The 19,678-nt window shown below is 42.8% G+C and overlaps 1 pseudogene; it reads right to left on the bottom strand.

Moving 5' to 3' along the window:
* The window catches only part of LOC148216695 (uncharacterized), a 40,340-nt pseudogene extending 20,662 nt beyond the window's left edge, over positions 1 to 19,678 (bottom strand).

Raw genomic sequence — 19,678 nt, 5'->3', positions numbered from 1 at the left:
CAGAAGTGTTCATCATAAAGCAGAATTGCAGTCTGTTGATTGAAAGCTGTGGTTTCGCATTACAACATGGTAAGCAAATGTGCCTTTTGCTGCTGTCCTTCTTAAGTCACTTTCTCCAGAAGTTGCCTTCACAAACATATTAACTACAGTGTTGCTTCCAGCTTCAGCCCATGATTTATGTCTTTTTGAATACGACTGGCAACATTCAACCTGCCATCAGGAGCCACAGCAATGTGAATCTTGTGATACTTACAAAACGAAGGGTTCATCGAAGCATAAGCTCATGGGGAAAGAGCCTGCTCCAACTCATCTGCAAGCTACATGTCATAAAACTAAATGTCCATGGCCCCAATATCCTCCTGTTCCCTACCCTCAAAAGCCCATCTTCAGCAAGTGGGCCTTACTTTTCCCACGACTTTCAAATTCAGAGTGGGAGCCAGTTTTGCAGTATGATCAGGCAAAACCTTCTCTCGAAGTTGCTTCATTCATTCCAAACAAAAATACTGTACTTGCTACACTGAGAAAAGTAACTCCTTTGATTCTTGCTCAGTTTAGAGTCTTCTACTCATCAACTTTATTGCTCTTTTTATAGAAAAAAAATATACGTTAGAAAATAAAACCTAAACATCCAGGCATTAAATTAAGTAATAAAACGGTGTCCAACTGGCCATTGCAGCAACGCTTCTCTCGCTTCGTTGCATTATCAATACACCTATAAATACAACCCGCACGTGGGACACTCTTAATCATTACATTGGTCGCGATTCACAATCTACTCATCTCCCCACGTGCAAGGCGAGCGACTTCCGGATTCAGCGCGCGTTGCTTTTCCTAAGAAGCAACCAATTTCTTGGCAGCAGGGGGTGGGTGGACGGGCGGCGGAGAGGAGAGTGGAAGTGGCTAAAGGGAGTAAAAGTGGCGGAGTAAGTCACTGGGAAATGAAGGCGGACTCGGGAAGGAGAAGGGAGCAGGGAGCATGACTTTTACTTCGGAAAAGAGCGGCGCCGTCCTTCCAAGCCCGAAACGTGGATTGGTTCAGCCCCCTAGCAACGCTCCCGGGCGTCCCGTAGCTTGGAGACCGAGCGGTTGCCCCGCGCAGGCAGGGAAGCCCGCAGGCTCGGTGGGTACCGACGGGGCCGAGGGGGCGGTGGGGGGCGGTGGGGAGGGGGGCGCCGGTGTGGCGACGGGCTCGGGATCTGCGTGGACTCCGTCAGAAAGCTTTAGAGCAGCCTCGCGAAGTCGGTCACCCGCCCGCTGGACGGGGTCCTGAGGGCGGCCCGCCGTTGGCCAGCCTGGGCAGGCGTTGTAGCCGGGTGTGGGGTGTGTGGGAGGGGTGCGGGGTGGGTCAGCGCCTATGGGGGGCACACACGGGCGGCGAGGCAGGCTGCTTTAAGGCTCTCTCATGTCTGGGGTTTCTCCGCGTTACCGAGCCTAGAGTTAACAAGTGATTCTGGGTAGACATGAACAGAGCCGCTGGGAGTCAGGCAGTATATAAATGAAATAAATAAACGAACAAGCAGACGGTGGCTTGCTGAATAATGCGCCATGGGTTGGGTCTGCATATCGTGCTAAACCATACTTTATAAACCACAAGGACCCGGTTCCCACAACACACCAAGCCACAAGCAAGCTAACTACACTTTGGTCCTGCCTGTTGGGAGCCCATTTGCAGAGTTAGTCGGTATTACTCAGTAGAAGCTAAAGTGAGAGCTGCGTGCAGGAAAGATGCCCCTTGTTGTATCGAAGCCAGATATTTCGTGTGTGAGACTGATTCAGTGACTCAGTGTCACAAATTAAGCCGCGTTAGCTCAGAGGAAGCATATGAGAAGTAGCGTCTGTTGGGGGGGGGTGTCCAAGGCAGAGTTGGGCCAAGTCAGGACATTGCTGGCAGAGCCAGGGATCACAACTTGTGATATCAGTGCTAGGCAGAAACAAAGTTAAGAAAGTATTGACCCAGTGTGGTTTGGGGCATTGATAGCACTGTTTTTCAAGAAGAAAATAACTTCAGAATCTGTGGTCAGGAAAGCCTTTGCATAGATTCATTTTATGTCCCAGGAGGTCCTTCAAATAGTCACTTGTTGGTCACTTTGCACATGGACTATTACAATATGCTATACATGGGTCTACCCTTGAAAACTAGTTGGAAGCTGCAGCCTGTCAAGAAGACAGCAGAAGGGCAGTTATGGACATGCCACAATGTGCTCATGGAACACCTCTATTTTGTGAGCTGCACTGGTTTCCAGTTGGTTTCTGGGCGAAATGTGCTGGTGTAATGGTATGTGGGAATGACCTTAGAAGACAGGAAGAAGAAATTCTGGTCTGTGACCATCATAAAATATTGATTGACAGGAGTAAGAGCCACAGACTTTTAGACTTGCAAGATTCTGGTAATGTAACCTTACAATAAAGGTAGTGTTAGTACTCATAGTTTGTGCTTCCCATCTGTTCTACCTCGAAGGGCTAACAACAGACTTACAAGTCTACAAGTATTTCTCCCCTCCTTTACTTTTACTCTCCAGAAAACCAGGGAGGGTTTCTTCTGAAAGGCTTCCCATGTCCCCTCTGTTTCTGTGGGCTAAAATAACTTTTGCGTGATAGTTGTCTAGTCTATGGCTCTTGCTCCTGCCTCCCAAAGTCATTCCCACATATCATTACTTATTATCTTCATTTTACAGGTAGTCCTTGCTTCAGCCCACTGCATTTACAACCGCAGGGTGCACTTCAACTCTCCCCACCCTCCTATCTCCCCCCCCCCCGTCTCTGCCCTGCCCTCCATGCCTCCTACCTCTGCTGCCCCCTGCTGCCCCAGCTGACCTTTGCTGTCTTCTTCCTCCTGCTGCTGCTGAGGCATCTTTTGGCCCTTTGTGAGGCTTCCATGAGGCTGCGTGAAGACCTCGCAGAGGGCTAGGAGCTGATGAGGCCAGCTGTAGGCGGCAGCGGTGGAGTGCAGGGCAGCCAAAAGGGCAGAGATGTGGGGGAAAGATAAGCAGGTGGGGGGAGTTTAAGCAGAGGCAAGTGCAGCAGGGCAGGAGAAGCATGAAGTCCTCACCTAAGGACAGTTCGGTCTTCTCCTAATGGCCTCAACCGGAACTCCCAGAACTACCATTGCTAAGCGTGATGTTTTGCCTAATGACCTCTTCACTTAGCAATGGAAATTCCAGTCCCAATTAGGGTCATTAAGCAAGGACTATCTGTATTGGACTTGTCACTGAGGGATTGTCTCCTACAGTTTTTGCCTGTCCTGTGTGATACTTCCCATCGGGTCCCATCAATTACATAGTGTCATCTTATAGAACTCAAGAAATAGACCTTCTCTGTCATAGCACCTGAACAGCATTCCCCAGAGATTCGTATGGCTCCTACCCTGATTTTTGTTTAAAAAATGCCTTAAAAATCAACTCTTTCTGCCCAAACGTTGGGCTTGAGTATATGGTGGGCCTCTTGTGGGAATGTTTTGTGTGTAGGTTATCTGTTTTATTGTTCTTTCTGAATATTATTATACCTTATTTGTTATTCTGTTCTGAACTGATTTGAATACTATATGCCACTTAGAGTTGTTATGGAGTCTGGCGGCCTTAAAAATTTGATAAATAAGTTCATGAATGCAGAGGCAAAAGGTAGAAGATGGAGGGTGATCTCAAAATACAAAAACACTCCTTTGAACTCTGGCAATAAGCTATTGCACAGAAAGAACAAAATAGACTAAGAAATTTCAAGATTGCAAATGTAAAGCGGAAAGTTGGGGGAAGGCAGACCTGCATAGCAGCTTAATAATTATTTTTTTTCAGCCCATATTTTTCTGGTTCACCAACAAGCCATTGGACCAAACACAGAAGTTTCTTCATGACTGCAAAACCAGATCTGAAAAAAAAGAACAATTTTTTTTTTAATTGGTATTGAGAGCTTTTGTCATGTACTCTGCCCTCACTCGCTTGCCCTCGGGCATTTAAAAAAGCAGAAAGCAAGCAGTTTAAAAATGAAACATTAGAGGGAAAATGAAAGAAAGAGCAAAGGCTTTTTTTGAAGTGGCAGAAAAACATGCTCTCTGCACATAACATGCTTGTTATCTTTCCCCAAGCCTTAGATAAATGTTAAAAAATAAAGGCTTTTAAGATTTTTTCCCCATACATGCATACATATTTCATTAGTACACTTCGTACTGAAGATGCTCAGGTTGGTAACAAAACAGCAATGAAACAATCTCCAGTAAAAATAAGCAAATAAAACAACAATTAAAATTCATTTTAACAGGCAGCCTACAAGGTGGTCTAGTTCTGGAGTGGTTGTTTACCTTGTGAATGCTTATCTGAACTAGCACGTTTTTAATTGTTTAAGCATACACTGTGGAAACAAACAGTACCTTCTCAAGGAGATAATTCCATAATTAGGATACTACAATTGAACAGTTTTTCTTCTAGCCACCATAGTATGAAAGAGACTGAGCAGTTGCACCACAAGTAATTTAAATCTAAATCCTGACTGGCTCTAAACCAAGGCCAGATTTGGAAATCAGACAGAGGGGCTTCTTGAACACTCAGTGAATCTACTCCTCCACCAATGAGTTTGATCCTGAATCAGGTAATTGAAGGCACAATAAGAAATCAGAAATATTCGTTTTTCCCGAAATGTATTAAATAACAAAATCGTAAGGTTGCAATATCCAACCAATATCCAAATGAGATGGTGGCTGCAAGATGGCAAAATGGTGGTTTTGTGTGATTGAAGCATGTGTACAAAGGGATTGTGTTCTATTAACAACAGAAATTGATGTCTCTACAGATAAGTATTAAAATCTTCTATAGCCCAAAGTTTTGTGCTTGATCCATAAAATCCTCTCTCTGGAGAAGAAAGTGAGCAGCTGGTATACACAAAAGGCATCTTTGATTCATCTTCCTGAGTCTGTAGCAAAATGGCACCAAGTTCCACATGACTACCATCAGTCACCACAAAAGTTGGTACATTGAGATTATAATAAACCAGACAAGGTTCTTTAGTGGACTCATCTTTCAGTTGCTGAAATGCAGAGTCAGCTGCTGCAGACCAATGCCAAGTGATTCCCTTTCTAATCAGCAGGCAGAGTGGGTCTGCATAATTAAGAATAAATGTCATGAGATGGTCACAATAGCTAGAAAAGAACCAGCAAACCCAGATTCTCAGGTTGGAGCTTTCAGAACAGCTTCTGTCTTCTCTGGATCAGGTTTAATTTCTTCAGCTGAGACACCATGCTGTAATATAACAATCTCTTCAAAACCAAAATGGTACTTGTTTTATTTAGTTTATGTCCTCTTTTATGGAAATCTCTCAAAATGGTCACCAATCTGTCCTGAAACTTCAACAAGTGCTGCATTGACAACATCATCTGTGTATCAGATAACATTAGGAAGACCCTACCGGATAGAGTTAATCGCTTTTTGATAAGTCTCGGGTATTTGAGATTTAAACAGAACTTTATCGAGCCTATAACATTTGTGGTATGTTTTCAAATGGTGAGATTCTGGTGGCAATTCTGTTTGCCAAAACCTCTGGTGCATCTAATTTAGCAAATCTGATGCATCTTGCATAGCATTGCAAAATATTATCTATTGTTGGTACAGAATGGTGCTGTCACACCACAGCCTTGTTTACTGCCCCCAGATTGATACAAAGGCAGATATAATCGTAATAATGATAATAATAATAATAATGATAATAATAATAATAATGATAATAATAATAATAATAATAATACCCCCAGTGAGGCACTACCTTGACATGGTTGTGGGGCTTGCTTGCTCCGAGGAGGATGAGAGCTATACCAGAGGTTCAGCCATACTGGACAGGTCTCATCAGAGGAGCCAGATGAAGAGTGTCTTTCCCATAAACAATACTGTGAGACATAATTTACAGAAACCTATATCGGATCGGTTGTCACCTGGGTCAACAAGGACCACGCTAGGTGTTCTAGTTCCTGGACATCTGGTGACAAGTGGGCTACAGGACTCAGGACTCTTGGCTGAGCAACCAGGGCCAGCAGCTGCAGGACTACTGGAAGAAAAGTTGTTTACTTGTCACAAATATATGAATACTGAAAACAAAGAAATAATGATCTGCTATTACAAATTAAGTCCAGTGAGAAGAGGATATCTGAAAAGAATGCACCAGTTCTAAAAAGAATTAGAAATAACAGAACAGAGGCTAGCAGATCAATGTTGATTTATAATAACAAATAAAGTATTCACAGAAGTAGAATTGAAAGAACTGCAAAAGTCTACCCAGGGCAAAGAAATCGAAGCCTTGTCAGAAGTAGCTCAGACTGTAGAGACAAACCAGGGGGAATCGGCAGTAGAGGAAGCCAGCATAGCTATTGAATCATTTTCATTCCCAAACCAGGCACCCTCTCCTCTACCTTCTCCTCAGAAAGAACAAAGCCCTCCACCAAACAAGATGAATTGAAACAAAGAATACCTGAGCATCTAGAACAGAACGCAAAGAACAGAATAAGGTTTCCTGCATTGAGGCTTGTTACAAAGAAACAGCTAGCACAAGTATTAAAAGATGCCAATACTGTAATATCAGATACAGTGGTACCTCGGGTTACGAATTTAATCTGTTCCGTGACTCTGGTCGCAACCCGATTTGTTCGCAACCCGAAGCAAATTTTCCCATAAGGTTCAATATAATTACCGTTAATCCGTTCCGGCGTCCGCGGACCACGCATCAAGGGCGGAAAAACGGCCGCGGACCATGCGGCAGGGCGGAAAAACGGCCGTGGATTGCGCGGCAGGGCGGAAAAATGGCCGCGGACCGCGTGGCACGGGCGGAAAAACGGCCGCGGACTGCGCGGCAGGGCGGAAAAACAGCCGCGGACCACGTGGCACAGGCGGAAAACGGCCGCGGACCACGTGGCACGGGCGGAAAAATGTCCACGGACCACATGGCACGGGCGGAAAAATGGCCGCGGACCACGTGGCACGGGCGTAAAATGGCCGCGGACCACGTGGCACGGGCGGGAAAATGGCCGCGGACCACGTGGCATGGGCGGAAAATGGCCGCGGACCACGTGGCATGGGCAGAAAAATGGCTGCGGACCATGTGGCACGGGCGGAAAAATGGCCGCGGACCACGTGGCACGGGCGGGAAATGGCCACGGACCACGTGGCACGGGCGGGAAAATGGCCGCGGACCACGTGGCACGGGCGGAAAATGGCCGCGGACCACGTGGCACGGGCGGGAAAATGGCCGCGGACCACGTGGCACGGGCGGAAAATGGCCGCGGACCACGTGGCACGGCAGAAAATGGCCACGGATCCAGTTCATACCCCAAGGCGGAGTTCGCAAACCGAGGTAAATTTTTGTGGCCAGAGCTGGTTGTAACCCAAAAAGTTCGTAAGCAGAGGCGTTCGTAACCCGAGGTACCACTGTATAAGCACCAGCTCACTGCAAGAAACAAACCAACTAATGTTCAGCACAGCTGTAGTTATAACTGAATACCTTGGATGCAAGATCAACAAACAAGAAAAAAAGCCAAACAATGCACCACCAAAATGGAAGATCAGATTGGAAAATAAGATCAGCATGCTAAGATCAGATGCAAGCAAGCTAGGACAGATGAAAGAAAAGAAACTGAAGAACAAGAAGACCAAAGGATACCTGATCAAGAAATATCACCTAGAAACAAGGAAGATCAGAGAAGTAAAATAATAAACCAACAGCCATAGCCAAAAAGATCAGCATACAAAGCTCGAATTGCACATTATAGGCAGAATGTCCAATTTCAGTTGAATCAGAAACATTTCTACCAACCCATCAATGGAGAGACTGCAATGAACCAGTCAACACCTGACGAAGAAGAAACAGTGCAGTTCTGGGCGCAGCTATGGGACAACCCAAAGAAATACAACAAGAATGCAGCTTGGATAAAGAAGGTGGATAAGAATAAAAAAGAAGCTGAAATCAAGGAACTTGTAATAACAGCAGAAATGGTAGAGAAAAGGACAAGGAAGATCAAGAGTTGGTCAGCACCAGGTGAAGATGAACTGCATGGTTTTTGGTTGAAACATCTGACTTGCCTGCACCCACTTATTGCCAAGCAGTTTAACAACATCCTGCAAGGAGGTGAAGTTGAAGATTGGTTAACATCTGGCAAAACCTACCTGATAATGAAAGATCCAACAAAAGGGGCAGCACCAGGCAACTACAGGCCAATTACCTGCTTACCAACACCTTTCAGATTGCTAACTAGTGTGGTAGCTGATGTAGTCCAACAGCATCTAGTTGAAAACAAGCTCTTTCCATGTGAGCAGAAAGGAAACTGCCCAAACAGCAGTGGAACAAAAGATCAGCTCCTAATTCACAACATGATTTTGGAAAACTGCAAGAGAAGGAAGATCAACTTGAATGTAGCTTGGATTGATTACAAGAAGGCATTTGACTCCCTGCCACATGATTGGATAATCAAGTGCCTAGAAATAACAGCAGTCAGTAGAAACATCAGAAGCTTTGTGCAAAGATCAGTGGCTCAGTGGAAGACACACTTGCTGATCAATGGTAATAGACTAGGAGAGGTGAATATCAAGAGAGGAATTTTTCAAGGAGACTCACTATTATCACTACTGTTTGTCATTGCATTGATTCCTCTGTTAACAATACTGAACAAGTCAGGCCATGGCTATCATACATCAAAAACATCTGCCAGGCTTTCCCACCTCCTTTACATGGATGATTTGAAGCGGTGTGATACTGCACTTGATTTTAGCCAAAAGGCTGAGAAGTGATAAGCTATATGGAAAAACACCATCTGAAATAGAATCGCTGCTCAACACTGTCTGAACATACAGCCAAGATATTGCAATAGAGTTTGGACTGAACAAATGTGCCACCCTTACCATCAACAGGGGAAAAATAGTGAAAACCTATTTTCAAGGAATCAAGATGACCTATGGAAATAACATCAAGAGTCTGGATGAAAAAGATCACTACAAATACCTGGGCATTCTTCAAGCTGGTAACATTAAGCATATTGAAGTCAAGAAGAAGGTTAGTAGTAACTTCAATGTATCTTCAATGTATCTGAGATTGGTTAACATCTGGCAAAACCTACCTGATAATGAAAGATCCAACAAAAGGGGTAGTACCAGGCAACTACAGGTGAGAGTGAAGATCTTAAAGTCCAAACTCAGTGGAGGAAATACCATCAAGGCAATTAACACCTGGGCAATTCCAGTCATTAGATACACAGCTGGAATAGTGGACTGAACTCAAGCAGAACTAGAATACCTGGATAGAAGGACCAGAAAAATAATGACAATGAATCATGCCTTCATCCATGCAGAGATGTTGACAAACTCTACTTACCAAGGAGCATTGGTGGGCAGGGAATGTTGCAAGTACACCAGATAGTTGAAGAAAAAAAAAAGGCATTGGAAGAATATCTGAAGGACAGTGAAGAAGATACATTGAAGTTAGTGCACCACAAAGGCTTACTGAATACTGAAGAGACCAAACTGGCCTACAAGAAAGACCAAATAAATAATAGAAAGGAGACATGGCAAGGCAAAGTCTTACATGGCCAGTAGTAAAAAAAAACTAGCAGGCAAAGCAGATAACAACAAGACCTGGCAATAGCTAAGAGCAGAAAAATTGAGGAAAGAGACAGAGGGGCTAATTCTGGCTGCACGAGACCAAGCCTTAAGAACAAATGCATACAAAGCCAGAATCGAGACGACAGCAACAGACAGCAAATGCTGCCTGTGCAAAGAAGCTGAAGAAACAGTGGACCACCTAGTCAGCTGCCACAAACAACGGCATGACAAAGTAGCAACAATAGTGCATTGGAATATCTGCAAGAAATAGCATTTGCCTGCAAGCAAGAACTGGTGGGACCACAAAACAGATAAAGTGAGAGAAAATGAAGACGCTAAAGTGCTCTGGGACTTTAGAATTCAAACAGACAAGCACCTGCCACACAACACCCCAGACTTAACAATTGTTGATAAGAAAGACAAAAAAATCTGGATAGTGGATATTGCAATACTTGGAGACAGCAGAAGAGAAGAGAAAAAACTGGAGAAAATCGCAAAATACAAAGACCTGCAAATAGAAATAGAATGACTGTGGCAAAGGAAAGCAAAGATAGTATCAGTAGTACTATAGGCACCTTGGGTGCAATCCCAAAACATCTGGAGTACCTCTTGAAGACTATCGGCATTGACAAAATCACCATCAGTCAATTGCAAAAGGCAGCTTTACTTGGAACAGCTTATATCCTGCGACAATACCTTTAACACCATCAAACAACAACATCTGCCTATCCCAGGTCCTTGGGAAGAACTCAATAGGTGGATAAAAATGCCAAATCTAGTCTAAACATTTGGCTGTGTAACCAACAATAATAATCAAATTGTACGCCACCCAAGTTGTTGGTACAATCAACATGTTCAATATCCAACTCATACCCTTGTGTACTACATCTGCAATACCACTCTCCAACATTTTGTTTAATTCAGCATTCACAGCTTCTGTGGTGCCATATGGCTATATGTCTCAAGATATGTGTGAAAGGCACAATGCATTCAACCACTGTAGGCACTGAACATTCAATAATCTATTTATGCCCTTTAAACAAGAAGTTGTATACCAGTTGATCCAGTTGATTCTGAGAATAATTAGTGAGTTTGCAAAGTTTCCTTTCTGAAGTATATGATGAGTAAAAGTAGTTTTTCAGTCAGGTAATGGCTCTAGATCTCCTTGGATAAGCTATACAAAATCATCAACCACAATTCCAAATGAACTTGCTATGGAGTAACTCAGGCACATGAGTGAGTGAGGCTGACCATAGGCAACAATTAAAATAAAATAAATGTTGGCAATAACTCTGCTTGCAAATATGCATGATAAAGTTTGCTGCAAATAAAGTTCTGTCCCAGTAGCAATCACCGTGTCTAGTGGGTACCCATTAACGCAATTTCTTTTTCTTCAGAATCCAGAACATAAACTCATCTTCACTTTCTGTTGTCTTTTTGCCCCCCATGGACTTTCTCCTTTATATGGTTGTTCATGTTCTGATTATGAGATGCATCCTCGGCTTTCTTGTAACAATTTGAATCTGATTATTTTTCAATATAAATAGGTAGTGTTATATTGTTTTCTAGAATGTTACAATGATCTATAGCAATAACAAGGCAGTTCTGCCAGTGACTGACTTGAATCCTGAAACACTATGGCCTTGTAACTTCTTTTTACTAAACCTTTCACCACCTTTTCTTGATACACACAAGTAATGAAAATCTCTACAGAAATGCTACTCATTGCAGCCATTAGGTGACTTTCTTCTTGAGCACTTTCATATAATTTCATATGGTAACTGCTCTATCCAGTGTCAAATCTTTCTGTTGCCAATATATATAACACAATGTTTTGTGAATGCATTTTCTCACTTCTTGATATTAAATCAGACCCTACTTCTTAGTGCCTTAGCTAATTCTGTAAATGCACTAATATATGCATCTACAGAAACTTTAGGTGCCTGTATTCTATGTCCAAATTTTAATTGTTCCATCACAACACTTATGCATGGAGTGAAATATTTATCCAAAGCATCTTTAGCTTGTGGGAAAAGATATAATTTTCTCCTGGTAAGTTTGAAAAAAATCCATTGAAGTGGAGCTCCCAAGCAGTGCAGTCAAAGAGCATCTTCCTTATCTAGCTTGATAGCAAATTCATAGAATGCAAAAATGTCTATCCGTATGTTTATAAGTCATTTGGATGTTATTTAGTGGCTTTGTCAGGCATTCATGTTCCTTTTTAAATTATGCATTCTTTTAAATAATGTAAGCCTCCAGAGTCTTTTTGGATTCAGGTAGCCTCGAAATCCAATAAATAAATAAATATTAAGAGGCTGAGGAGCAGCAAGTCTAGAGTGAGTCATGCTTATATAATATTCCAGGATCTTACTTTCAATTGTTGTTGTTCTTTTCTTAGTGGGTACTTTATATAGACTCTTGATTACATACTCATTTTAGATACGGTTTTCCTTTTAGTCTATTTCTCTACACTTCTCCCATGTCCTTTCTCTTCCTGTCTGCCACACAGTCCCCTGAAACCTGTAATCCTAACTATAGACATAAAAGGAAACAGGCATAAAAGTGCACAGTTGGTACGATCATGTGATATTTATGCCTATTTTTAGTTTATAGATTCTAACACAAAAGGTCCTGAATCGTTTGCAGATTACCATACTAGATTAATTGATCAACAAAGAAACAGAAGCAACCTTTCAGCCCCACAAGGTAGACCAGACTAAGAAACCAATGCTATATAGGCCAGGACTACGTTTATTTTAACAGCTATACTAACAGAATCTTGCAAGTTTGAATGTGCTTCCCCCTCTCTTACTTTATCTTTGTGTGAACTAGGGAGGGGCTTGTCTGAGGCATTTTCTCAAATTAGTTTCTTGGAACAGGCTCAAGCCCCACTTCTCTGACTGTTGCCTTGGTAGCCACTGTTCTTCCTGTCTTTCAAGGCCATTTCCTATGCCCTCTACCAATCTAGCCTTCCTTAAGTTAAAAGCCATAATCCTGTACCTCAGCATTGTTATAGTGGTAAAAATTTCTTACACAACAATGGTAATTTGATGGGCAGAGAAGTGTCTAAGGCACTGCAACAGTAAGCCTTACAACAACTTGGCCCAGTCTTGTGCCCTCCAGTGTTTTAGACATCAAATTCTGCAAGTCATAGCCAGCGTGGCTGTGTCATCTTTGATATCTAAAAGGAGTGATTGGATTCAAAACCTTCCAAAAGTCTTTTCGATACCTTCCAAATGCTTTACCACTACCAGTAGTGATAAAAGCACTTGAAATCATTTTGAAATTCTGACATGAAAAACAGAGTCCAAAACTGAATTCAAGTATAACCAGCGCTGTATGTCATATAAGTATATAAATAAAACCCAGGCTTTACTGTTTGTTTCTAATGGGAAACCTGGATGAAATGTTTGCTTTCATCTGTATGTTTAAGGCAGAATTTGACAAGGTATGCAAAAAACAATGTGCTGTGTTTTCCAGGATTTGGACTTCAAGGCACAGAGTCCTTTCTAAATCTGACACATTTTGCTTTTTCCTGAGATGAGCAGAACATTAAGGATGCATTAGCAGACAAAAACACTAATTTGTTGCTGTCCTTTAACCTTTCATTGTTACTCAGACTGATTTTAAAAGTATTTTTTTTCTTTCCTTGGGATAACTATTGAGTCATTTTGAATCTCATTAAAAAAATAATAGTTTTCATACCTTAGTTGAAATATTACATCAAAGAGGTAAAACCAATAGATCAAAAACTTGTGCCAATGAGTAAGAAAAATACAGTATGGGGATGTTAATGTCTTCACTGTGAATTCTGACTTTGACTAAGAAACTGAAATTGTAGCTTGCTAGCTCAACACCCGTTGAGGCTTATGTTGTATCAGCATTTCCACTATAACATGATTTCATTTTCTCTTAGTATTCTTAAACAACCCTAGTACAAAATAATATTCTCAGAATATCCAGAACATACCTTTTTGAGATGAAGAGGAACTGGTAGTATATCTTGATAATGCCTTCAGCAATATGATAGATGAGCCAGTGTGGGGTAATAGTTAGGATGCCAGTTTTTGTGGTATTTTATAATAATATTTTGTATTGATCATATTGCATATTAGTGTATGGTACTTATTAATAAACCAGGGACTATTGATAATATATAATGTAGATTTTTTTCTTTCTTAATTTGTTGGGGGGGGTTGTAACTAGTCTTTTCCTTTTTTGGGGTTTCTATTTTTTTTTAAGTTTAAATATTGGTTTGTTAATTGTGTGGAAGATTTGTGGGGTATTTAGATGTTTTATCAATTGAGGGGGGTAATTTGTAAATAAAATATACTACTAATAATAATATGCCAGACTAGAACCAGGAAACCCTACATTCTAATCTTCCATCAAATATGGAAGCTGGCTGTCATCTTTTTCAGCCCAATCCGCCCTCATGCTTAGGAGTAAAATAGGAAAATGGAATATTATATGTGCCACTATGAACCTTGTACAAAATAAAGGCAGGATATAATGAATACAACAGCAAATATATCATGCAAGATTATTTTCATGTTGTAAAATTGTTTATACTGAGTAAGATTGTAATGGGAATCATAAGGAATCAAAGTGTTTTCTATTGTTCATTTATTTCAACAAGAGATTTCTCTGTGAGTATTAATTTATTGAGGTCAGGAATACTTGGATGAAAATTTTTCAAGGGTGTAAAACTTAATTATCCAGGCAGTTGTGTTTGAAAAACAACTTGACTTGTTATTTTGAAACGTGGCTCTTCTCCCACATTATTGCAGATTTACTTCTTGGGGAATGAAAGAAAAAAAAAAAGACTTTGGGAGATTAGATTGAGTACAAAACATCTGGGTCTTGTTTAGTGTTTTATAGATTCCTGTATTTTGGTTTCTGGTTCTATGAAGTATATTTCAAATCCTTTGGGAATGTAGAAAATCTGTTTGGTATAATCACTTTAAACCCCAGCTGTTGAGGGGAGAAGGGAATTCTTCTTTCTCCTCCTCCTCTTCTTAAAGTAAGAGAGCTGCTCAGCAAATTCAAAACTCCAAGTTCATTCCTTTGCAGAAGGAAACACCAGCCTAGCATTTTAGAAGCAGAACAAAGAAATTTTATAGAGATCCAAAAGCAATGATTTTAATACAATAACAGCCCATTAACTGGCTGAAGGCTCAGTATCTTCTTATAAGAAGGAAAGAACAAACAAATAGATGTTTATCCATTCTATAGAAAGGAAGAAACCCAACCATTCCTTAAGATGGTTCCCCACTACTGAGATAAATTACTACTCACCCATCTATGAGCTGGGAAAAACACACATTGTTCTGTCCTCCGTTCTGTCCTATCTCTATTATGTCTGCTCCAAGTCACTGCCAAATGAATTTTACAATTGTAAAGAACAACCACGAGTGGTTCTGCCTATGCATCTGACAGATGGGCAGTCTTTTGATCAGGATACTGAGCAGGAGTTTGTTTGAATTGATGAATAGATTTTTGTGATCTCGCAGAATTTCAGTGAAGTGCTAGTGACTGTACCAGATGCACAGCAGTGAAGATTCAAGCTTCCCCCACACAGCTGTTGGTGGCATTCGGTGGCATATGTTGTTTCAGTTCTAGGCAGAACTACTTACCAGTCAACTACCACATATTCCTTGTTGTTCTCTTTCTCACTGTGGATGTCACTTCAGGGCAGTGACTGTGAATATAAACATATGAATGAGGTGTCAGTTTAAAGCATAAAATAAGGCAAGTGCATCACCACCAATGAATCAGGTTTATGTGTATTTGCCAAGGCATCCAACTGGAGATGAAGTGTCTATTTTGACCTTTAATAGAACTCATGGGGCCAAGAGCAACCCTTTTCTGTACTCCACTACTTGAAGCCTTTTTGTCTTTTAAATGCCTTATTTGATTTCGGAGCCAGGTTGAAATAAAACAAAACACTGGACTGCAGAGACAAAAGCAGTTTTGCTACTTTTTAGTGACAAAGTAATTAAATATAGCCCAAACACAGAGTATTTGTGATTAGCAAATTTAGCAAACACATGCACATCTGATTTGCCTGATCCATTGGGATAATATTCAGTAATGGGCAGAAAATATTTAATGGCACTGACAGTATACAAATATTCCAGCACTATAAAGAGTGTCAGAGTAAAAGAATATAGAGGTGCTATTAATGAGAGTAGTCCAGTGAGAAAAAAGGGTGGAGGTTCCAAGTTAGGTATATTTCTCAGCAAATATTCATCTAATTTGGCATCAGAGACTAAATGGACACAATTTTATAAAAGCAGTTAATACTGTTAGAGTAGATTGGAGGGAAGAGGAAGATTGAAATTGAAAAGCATTTTGTGATTCTTTTATGGATTCTTTTTATACACATTGAATTGCCATGCAAGTTGTTCATTAAGAAGAGGTTGGATAGTGCTCATGTTCCTTGAGCGTTCTTCTCAGTAGAACAGGCATAAAGCGTAAGTTTTCAAAGGTGAAAAGTTAGTGCAGTTTTTTGGTCTTTCCTATGACCTCAATGGGACACTGTGCTGGCACATCAAGGTTGGCACAGTAGGATCAGTTTACATTAATGTTCCATGGTAGCAGTTCAGCAGGCATAAAAGAGTCTAACCATGATTCATCAAGAGTCCTTGGATCTTAGCTGATAACAATCTATCATGCTGTGCTGTGATGAAAATAGATATAGCCACAACATAAAATAGCTAATAAACATAATATTCTCTGTGGGAAATTTGTTCTTCAAGGATTTAATTTTAGTAGCTAAAGTAAGCAGGCTGAAGCAAAGGAGTGAATGAAGATAAGGATGGGGAAGTCTTTAGAGTAGGAAATAGACTTGATATTCTATTTCATTAAGCAATTCCTCTTATTAAGAAAAGGCTTAGTGATTGTACTCATATTTTGGGTTCACATGAAACTTCCAGTGGTCAAGGGACTGGTAAGATTCATATCTCCTTAGAGATGCTGTAGAATCAAATACTTTATTTATTTATTTATTTATCAATCAATCAATCAATCAATCAATCATATTTACATAGCCACTCATCTCACACAAGGTGACTCTGGATGGCGTAGAACAATTAAAAAATGAATACATAAAAAATGTAAAAACATACAAAATAGGAGGGGATAAAATTAATAAGGGAGCCATCGTAAAATCTCCCCAGTCTCCTGGGAACCCCAGGCCTGATCACATAGCCAGGTCTTGAGGGACTTACAGAACGTTAAGAGGGATGGAGCTAATCTCACTTCCAGGGGGAGAAGATTCCACAAGGTGGGCGCCACAGCAGAGAAGGCCCGCCTCCTGGGGACCACCAAATGTAATTCTCTAGCAGACGGGATCGGCACCACGCCTTGTCTGCCAGATCTGATGGGACGGGCAGATGTAATGGGGGAGAGGCGATCCCTCAGATAACTTGGCCCCATGCCATGAAGGGCTTTAAAGGTCAAAAGCAGCACCTTGAATTGGACCCGGAAGCAAACTGGCAACCAGTGCAGCTCGTGAAGCAGAGATATAACATGTACTGCCCTAGGGGCACACATAACTGCCCATGCCACTGCATTTTGCACCAGGTGAAGCTTCCAGTTACTCTTCAAGGGCAGGCCCATGTAGAGTGCATTACAGAAATCCAAATGGGAGGTGACCAGGGCAGGAGTGACAGTGATTAGATCCCTCTGATCTAGGAATGGGCGCAACTGGCGCATAACATGAAGCTGTGCAAAAGCCCTTCTAGCCATGACTGCTACCTGGTCTTCGAGCAGGAGTTGTGAGTCCAGGAGGACCCCCAGATTGCACCCAGGGTCTCTCTGGGGCAGTGCAACCCTATTCAGCACCAAAGATAACATAGCTCTAGCACCAGAAGACTCCAAAACCACAGCCATTCAGTCTTGCCAGGGTTCAGTTGAAGCCCGTTGTTCCCCATCCAGACCCTCACAGCCTCCAGGAACTGGGATAAGACATTCACAGCATCACTTAATTCACCAGGGGCAGAGATGTATAATTGGGTATATCATACTGATGATACCTCACCCCATGATGATGGATGAGCTCACCCAGCGGCTTCATGTAGATGTTAAATAGGAGGGGGAGAGCACCAAACCCTATGGCACCCACATAACAGGGGCTGAGGATGGGATCTCTCCTCCCCAACCACTACCGACTGGAATTGGCCCTGGAGGAAGGAGGTGAACCAGCACAACATAGCGCCACCCACCCCCAATCCTCTGAGCCGATCCAGAAGGATACCACAATCGATGATATCAAAAGCCGCAGAGAGGTCAAGTAGGACAAGGATGGATGTACAACCTCCATCCTGCCCTCGCCAGAGATCATCCAAAAGTGCGACTAGTGCTGTTTCCATCCCATACCCACGCCTGAATCCCAACTGAAAGGGATCCAGATAATCTGCTTCATCCAAGATCCTTTGAAGCTGTTGCTCAACCACCTTCTCAATCACCTTCCCCAAAAAGGAGAGGTTAGATACTGGATAAAAATTGTCCAGTATAGTGGGGTCTAGCAATGGCCTCTTGAGGAGGAGGCAAACCAAGTCCTCCTTAAGAGGTGAGGGAATAACCCCCTCGCTCAAGGATGTATTAACCATCACTAGAACCCACTTACACAACACCCCCAGGGCTGCTTTCACAACCCAAGAGGGGCATGGATCTAAAGAGCAGGTGGATGAGCTCACAGCCCCAAGGACCCTGTCCACTTCTTCAGGTCCAACAGGTTCAAACTGTTCCCAGATAACAGGGCAAGACTCCACCCTAGGTACCTCCACTGGACCTGCAGTAAAGCCAGCATCCATCTGAGAATGAATCCAATTTTATCCGACAGATGCTGAGAAAATTCCTCCATACATCCCTGCAGAAGGTTCTCCCAGCCATCCTTAGCCAGGAGGGCTTATGTCACCCGAAACAGGGCTGCGGGGTGGCTATCTGTGGATGCAATAAGAGCAGAGGAGTAATGATGCTTCGCTGCCCTTATTGCCACTAAGTAGGCATAAATAGCCGCTCTAACCCATGTTCGGTCGAGTTCGTCCCTTGCGAGCGCCAGTGACACTGTAGACATCTCTCACTTCCTCTCCCTTAACTCTTCTGTAAACCATGGAGAGTGCTGGGATCCCCAAAAGGAGAGAGGTTGCATGGGCGTGATCTGATCCAAAGCCTCAGCCGCCCCTTTATTCCAAGCAGCGACCAAGGCTTCAGATGGACTGTGCAGCAGACTGACAGGAACGACCCTCAGCTCCCTCTGGAACCCATCTGGGTCCATTAGTTGCTGGGGGTGGACCGATCTAATAGGTCCAGCCTCCCTGCAGTGGATAGTGGTGCTAGGGAATCCCATTGTAATTAGGGCGTGATCTGACCATGACAAGGGGGACGCCAAAATCTCCCCCAATTTCAAATCACATAGCCACTGCTCTGACAGGAGCACCAGATCCAGTGTACGACCACTGTTCCGTGTCAGGCTCTGGATGATTTGGGATAGGCCCATGGCCGTCATGGTGGCCATGAACCCAAGCTACCTCAGACCCCATCCCTAGAGAAGGCAAATTGAAGTCCCCCAAGACCATAAGCCTGGGGAACTCCACTGCCAACCCAGATGTGGCATCAAGGAGCTGAGGCAGGGAGGTTGTTGTGCAGCAGAGAGGCTGATACAACAGCAGCAATCCCAACTGATCCCTAGAGCCTAACTTAATGAACAGGATCTCACATCCAGTGACCGGTGGTGCAGCGCCCCTGAAGGCTGTAAGAGATTCCTGGATTGCCACACCTCCACCCCTGCCCCCGACTCTCGACTGATGCCACATTCGAAACCCAGCTGGGCATAACTCTGTGAGGGCTACTCCCCCCTCCGAATCTAGCCAGGTCTCAGTGGTGCGTGCCAGGTCAGCCCTCTCATCCGTGATTAAATCACGGATGAGGGATGCCTTATTACAGACTAACCTGGCATTTAGAAGTGGCAGCCGGAGACCAGAGCCTCTGAAGTTCTGCTGACAGGATACTGGGGCTGAGACTGAGGAACTGGAACATGAAACCGGCAGCAAACAACAGTCCCGTGGTCCCCAGGAATGGCCTGCTCCCCGTCTCCCACCATATCTCCCCAT

Source organism: Python bivittatus, unplaced genomic scaffold, assembly GCF_059951505.1.
Source record: "Python bivittatus isolate LINGU-HERP-01145 unplaced genomic scaffold, Pbiv_v1 ctg000080_np1212, whole genome shotgun sequence".
Lineage (NCBI taxonomy): Eukaryota > Metazoa > Chordata > Lepidosauria > Squamata > Pythonidae > Python > Python bivittatus.
The sequence above is the reverse complement of the archived record's forward strand: the minus strand, read 5'-3'. Positions and strand labels throughout refer to the sequence as shown.